Raw genomic sequence first — 6,370 nt, forward strand, 5'->3', positions numbered from 1 at the left:
CCCTGGGCCTCCATCCCTGCCATCTCACCTGGGGCCCCCACCGGCCCTGGCCCCGGGCATCAACGCAGACCCTGTGCTGATGCCCGTCCCAACCACTCACCACTTGTCACCACCGCCTCCTCTCCCCACCTACCCGCTGGCCCTGTGTGCCAACCTGGGCACCGGCACTCCTGCTGCCCCACTCTGGCCATGGGCCCCTGCTGACCCTGGCCCTGGGTCCTGCACTCCTGCTGCCCCGCCCTGGCCCTGGGCACCAGTGCAGGCCCCGCACTCTTCCCCATCTCCGCTTCTTCGGCTAGTGAACTCAAGTGGTGGAGCATCCCACAGGAGTTGGGTGGATATTTGCAGCCGGTCGGGAGCAGGAGGGTTTGCAACGTCCCTGCTGCATGCCTGGACAGCTGTAAACCCCACCCTGCTTCCGGCTGGCTGCAAAACTGCCTTCCCTCCCATGGGATGCTCCACTGCCCCACCAGTCTGTATTCAGCAGTCATGCCTGGCTTCTCCCCACCCCAACATGCTCATGCCCAGCCCCCACTTGCTGCCACTCACCGTACTTGCTGCTGCTGCCACCCCCACTGCTTCTTCCCGTCTTCCTGCCAAAACTCATTGATTCCACTGACTGCTACAGCAAAACTTGCTGAATGCTCAGTGAAATCAGGTATCAATTTTAAATGAGCACTATAACGAAATAGCGCTAATCGAAGCCACGTTAAGTGGGGGCTGCCTGTATTGCATATCTGAAAACTCCTCTTAACTATATAATTGGTCTAATAGAAAACAATCCACAAAAATCCTTGCCTGTTACAGTGTCATTCTATTTCACTTCGCATAAAAACCCAAATTGTGCTAAATTGCCTAAGTCCCCGATAAAACTACATTTACACTGTATGTGACTTTGTCCTACTGCATATGTTCAGAAGTGATTAAGTAATGCATCAAAGAGCCACGTTCACATGAGCATGGACATTTGGTTCCCTGGGGTCAAGTAGCAGTGGGACACCTTATGCCACTGCTAGTTGTTCCTGGGGAACGCCTGTGCCACAAGCCCTCTGGCACATGGCAGGTTCCCTCAGGTGAGGTAGGGGAGGCTGGGACCAGTAACTATGCTGGCCCCAGGAGCCTTACCTGGGGCCGGGTAACCTGCAGATGTGTCACTCCTGCAGTTTGTAGCCTGGCTGGCAGCTGGAGCATGGCTCTGGCCTACCAGGCTCTGGTTTTGGGCAGTGTGTGTTGCCTCTTTATGTGCTGCCCTGCTGTTTTTCTGCACATTTTTTTAACCTATGGATTGTTTTATCTGTTTATTTTTGTACACTTGACACTGCATATTGCACATAAACATGTGTATTTAATTAATCTTTTTTTTTTTTTGTTTACAGATAACTAGAGACCTACTAAACTCACAATTTCAAGATTTTTGTGGAAACTATGGATTTGGTAGGTCCCCTGTAAAAAAGCTTGGTTCCTGTGAAAACGCAAGGGGACCATGGAAAATGCTGGAAAACGGTTGGCAAGTGGGGTGGGGTGATAAAAGGAGCTGAAAACAGAGGCAGAAAGCCCTACTGTCCTGAATGAGGAGGAATGGGAGGGTAGGGAGGGAAATTTCTGCAGCAGCGCACAGCAAGTACCCTTATGCCTCTGGTTGAGGGGCCCTGACAGTCCTGCCCCTCCCTGGAGTTTGACAGATGGCCAGAGAGGGGTGGCACTTCCAGGGCCGCGTGGCCAGAGGTGGGGAGGGGGGGTTGGAAGGTGTTCGCTATGGTCCACTGCAAAAATGGTGATTGGTTCCACACTCAGGCTGCAAAATTGAGAGTCAGCCTGCATGAATTAGGTAGGTCCCTACAGATAACATATGGTAATACTGTACCCCTTCTTGCCTCTCACATTTTCTCCATGCCATTATGGCAGCACCTCAGCTGTACCATTCTGTAACTCAGATCCATAACATCTGCATGTCATTTACACATCTTAGAAGTGTAGAGAACTCTTCCCAAAAACGGTCACTGGTATAACTAGGACTAGAACTTTATGGCCTTGGCCCCCACTTCTCTGTTCTAATAGCTCCCTCCCTTTCTGGTACCTAGAGGCCAATTTGCAGGACAGCACATAAATCTGTTTTGTCAAAAACAGCTCATCAGTGTTTCAAAGTAGTTTGCAAGTGTTAGCAGTAGATTTAGCAAGACAGGATTGACTTAGCTTTTCATAGTCTTTGATGCCCTAATTTACAATATTGGGAGACGGTGGCTGTAAGTTTTCCTAGTCCCCTTCCCTTGGCTCCTGCAACACATGATTACACTATTGTGTCTACATAATACCTTAAATACCAGCAATATATTCTCCATTCAGTAGTTAAAGCATCTATGTAGTGTACTGTAGTAAAACAAACAGCTGTACCCTGCACAGAATAGTTGAAATCTCAGAATGAAATACTAAAATGAATCTCTATGGTGAGTCTAGCTTTATTGCACAGAGAGATGAGTCCATGAAGACTGTATACACAAAAACATTATTTTTGATGGAAGTATAGTACTTAGCTTTGAGAAAACAGTTGCAACTGATTTTCTGTGCTCTACTTATAGGCTACAATGCTGTGTACCCAGCTGTCCCTTTTACAGAGCTTTATGCATCATTCTATGTATTATTTATACTTGGAAAAGAGAGAGCCACACAGGAGTCAGAACTTGTTTACATATCAGTTATGAAGTAACTTATTAGTGCTATTGTGTCAAAAAAGTATTTGTTTATTCAGCAGGCTTCTCCATAATCCAGTGATAACAGAAAATCAGAACTTCAATTAATAGAGACTTGTGATATCATCCTCCAAAATATATTACAATTTTATATTGATTTAATGAGCTGTAACTTTTAAAGTGACTGTCTTTAAAAGAGTTGCACATAGTTGCCTTTATTATTACAAAAGAACTAAGTGCAGGAGTATGAAATTATTGTACTTACATTAAAGAAAATTAAGGCAGAATGCCCATCTTCTTAACTTTATGTTCCTTTAATAGGCACTCATTCTTCATCTTTCCCTTTCAAACATAAGAATGCTTGAAAGGCATAAAACAGGTTCTTTTTAATAAGAGAAAATAAGAGGACCGCCATATAGAAAATGACTAAATTATGCTTAGTTTAGGGGTTTCACTTCTCTCTTTTGCCTCAGGGTTTTGGGACATTAAGGCCATGTTATAAATCCTGGTCAGTGCTTTTTCTAAAGAGCAGAAATGAGAGTTTATTAGCATCACAGTGGTTGCCTCAATAATGACAAAACAGTTGCTCATTACTGCTCATTAGATTCATATTAGATTCATTTGCAATAGCAATATATCTTCTATTCATACTCGATTGCAAAACAACAGATATGATTTGACACCTGCTGTAGTACAGAATTCATTAGAAAGTAATAATACAAATAGGAATTCAAAGTATGGACTTACTCTTGCCTCTCTGATGGTTCTAAAATTTAAGTCATTTAATGCCGAACTTTTATAGGATAAACAAACACAGCAGGGAATCATTTTTTAAAAAAAATATTACACTCCTTGTAATAATTCACAGGCATACTCACACATATGTATACATGCATATTAATATAAAAGGCAGGCAAGAAGAAAAACAGATGTATATATTAGTTCTGTATATACTATATTGTGCTTACATATACACACCTCAGTGAGTGAAGTAATGTTCTAAACTGGTGATATTTCTAATGTACAGATTTACAGATTAAAGTAGCTATTAAGTTAAAGATTCACAATTACACAGGCACACACAAAAAGTGTATTTTTTATAATGTTAAATTAAACAAACCAACAAGGCCAATATTTGCCTTTATGTCAGGCAGTCAAAGGTAAGAAAGGAGGCTAGGAATTCACTTGAACTGTCCTTAAAAGTCATGACATTCATTTACTTTGACACCATAACCAGTATATCAGATGATGAAATAAAAGTATGAACATATAGTAGCACCTATACAATGTTATCAGGCTGTTTTATCCCCTTCCAGTGAAAAACACACATGCAATCAGGCAAAAAGTCCTGTCAAAAATCGTGCGTATTTGCCCCTCTCACTCCAGAATAGCCTTGGTTGAACTGATCTTGTAGCCCCTCACCTATAAGGAAATGACTGAGGGATAGATTGCTTTCAGATTCCCAACCTTGTAAATCCCAAGACTGTGCACATCAAATCTCCTTAAGCTCAACATTGTTTTCCAAGCATTGTTCAGTCAGGTCCTGTTGCAACTGCGTTTTTCCATTCTCACTCTTAACAACAGAAAAAAGAGAGGTTTGATTGTCAACATCTTTTCTGACTTTTTCCATACTCTGCTCCAGACTCTGTATACAGAGTAGGAGGCAACAGAGAACAAGTCCCCTTCCATTACAATTCTCTCCTTCATCCCCCTCTCCCCACAATATGAACACTAAATTCATGAGCCCCAAATATTTACTGTTCATACAAAGGGACTTCTTTGGGTTCTGAAATGTCACAAGGCATCCTACAATATTAAAGAGACTGCATCACTCAACCACTAGATAGATTTCTTCTCCTCCTCTCCTTTTAAGCCAGTTTCTTCCAAGCACTAGTTTCCAGCAGTTGGTATACAGAATGGCCCATACTTTATGATTGCTTTGGGAAATAACTGTGTGGAAATTGGACATCGCCCCTCACCCTGGACTATTTTAGTTGCCATTTCTACCTTTTGTTGCTCTCTACAATCTTGTTGTTTAGACCTGACCCATAGTGATAATCAAACTCAGTTTTCCATGGCAAAACTGGGTAAATGCATCTTCTGCTACCTAAATTATTTTAGATGTGAAATTAACTGTTGAGTCCACAATTAGATACTCTTGTAATATAAAAGATCACATGGTTGAATTTACCTATGGAACTTTATCAAAAATGTATTCTGGGATTCTGTAATAATGTCAGAGCTGAAGTACGATGACTGAAGATCTCAGCTGTTCTCATGCACAAGTTTTACTGGCTTTAATGAACCTGCAGCAAACCTTTACCGCAGCTGAGGATCATATGCATTATACAGATTCTTTTAAAGTAAGGCATTGCTACAGTTCAGTCCTTAGTTCTACAGAGAAATTTCATATATTCCAGTTTATGTATCTTTATTCCTGTTTCTGTTTGTTTCACTTCTCCCTTACTGATCATAACAGGCAACATATAATCTGACTTCATTCTTAAAGGCTTAATAGGAATGCTGCAATTTCAGGTAGGCCAATGTTTTCAAATTTGGATGCCTGGTTAGGACTGCAAACCCAACTTAGGCACCTGCACAGAGTGCTTTGGGTTTCAGAAGCCCTGTGTAATCACCCATAGTCAGTGGGTAATGCAAATATAGAGCACCTTGCAGTCCAATCATATACCCAGTTGGATTGATGGATTGCCCCCAGGAGTCTGTTTTTCTGAGGGACACTAGTTAGCTTTCTTGCCCCAACTACTCTGTTTGGACCACTGTTCCAAAACTCTAACTTGCTGATGGTTAGGAGCCTTCTTCTAATTTCCAGCCTACATTTGTTCATAACCAGTTGTTTATTGTCCTGATATATGCATGAAGAGTAATTGGATCCCTTCCCTACATTTATTCTGCTAGCTGAACAAGCCAAGCATTTTTAGTATCCTCTCCATAGCTCTTTGCACTTGTTTCATCCTTCCTGTATGCAGGTGACCAAAACTGCATACAACATATCTCTGAATGTCTAATGTTAAATTTAATTCCATTTTATATTCGCCTAGTTCTCAAGGTCATCTAGTTCTTTCTGCTTAATATTCTCCCCATCATATGGACACTGTCTCCCAACTGTATGTTATCAGAATTCCTGAGGAACTCCACTGGTAACCTCTTTCCTGCTCAACAGTCCCTCCTTTACCCCAGCTATTACAGCTAGGTCCTTACTCACTTTCATAGATTTCATAGACATTTTATATTAATCCCCATATTCTCCAAATTATTTAACACTATAGTTACTTAAATCTAAATTGACTCTGAATTTAAGATGACCCCTCAATAATTAGATTCTATATATGGAAAATGTATACATTTGTTATAATTTTGCAGGTATAGAATCTAATGATTAGGGAGTTGTCTTAAATTCATCCCCTCTCCCACTGCCACAGCAGGGAAAGCAGTAGGTAGGTGAGGTCAGGTGGTGTCTTGACCTCTGGCTCCCCCATTTCTTCCCCCTGCAGCCTTCTTGACTTCCTACCCCCTGCAGCCTTCCTCTGCCCTCCCTTCCTCCTAACCCCCTGATCCCCACAGCCTCTGCCCCTCCCTGCTTCTTGCAGTTCCTGCACTTTCCCTCCTGCTCCCTGCAGCCTCTGCCCCTTCCCTCCCACCGTCCTCAATCTCTGCCTCTTTCC

The 6,370-nt window shown here is 42.3% G+C and overlaps 1 long non-coding RNA gene across 1 annotated transcript in view; it reads right to left on the reverse strand.

The window, feature by feature from the left end:
* The window catches only part of LOC102367736, a 40,033-nt gene that overhangs the window by 24,766 nt on the left and 8,897 nt on the right, over positions 1–6,370 (reverse strand). The window lies entirely within an intron of this gene.

Source organism: Alligator sinensis, unplaced genomic scaffold (assembly GCF_000455745.1).
Source record: "Alligator sinensis unplaced genomic scaffold, ASM45574v1 scaffold219_1, whole genome shotgun sequence".
Lineage (NCBI taxonomy): Eukaryota > Metazoa > Chordata > Crocodylia > Alligatoridae > Alligator > Alligator sinensis.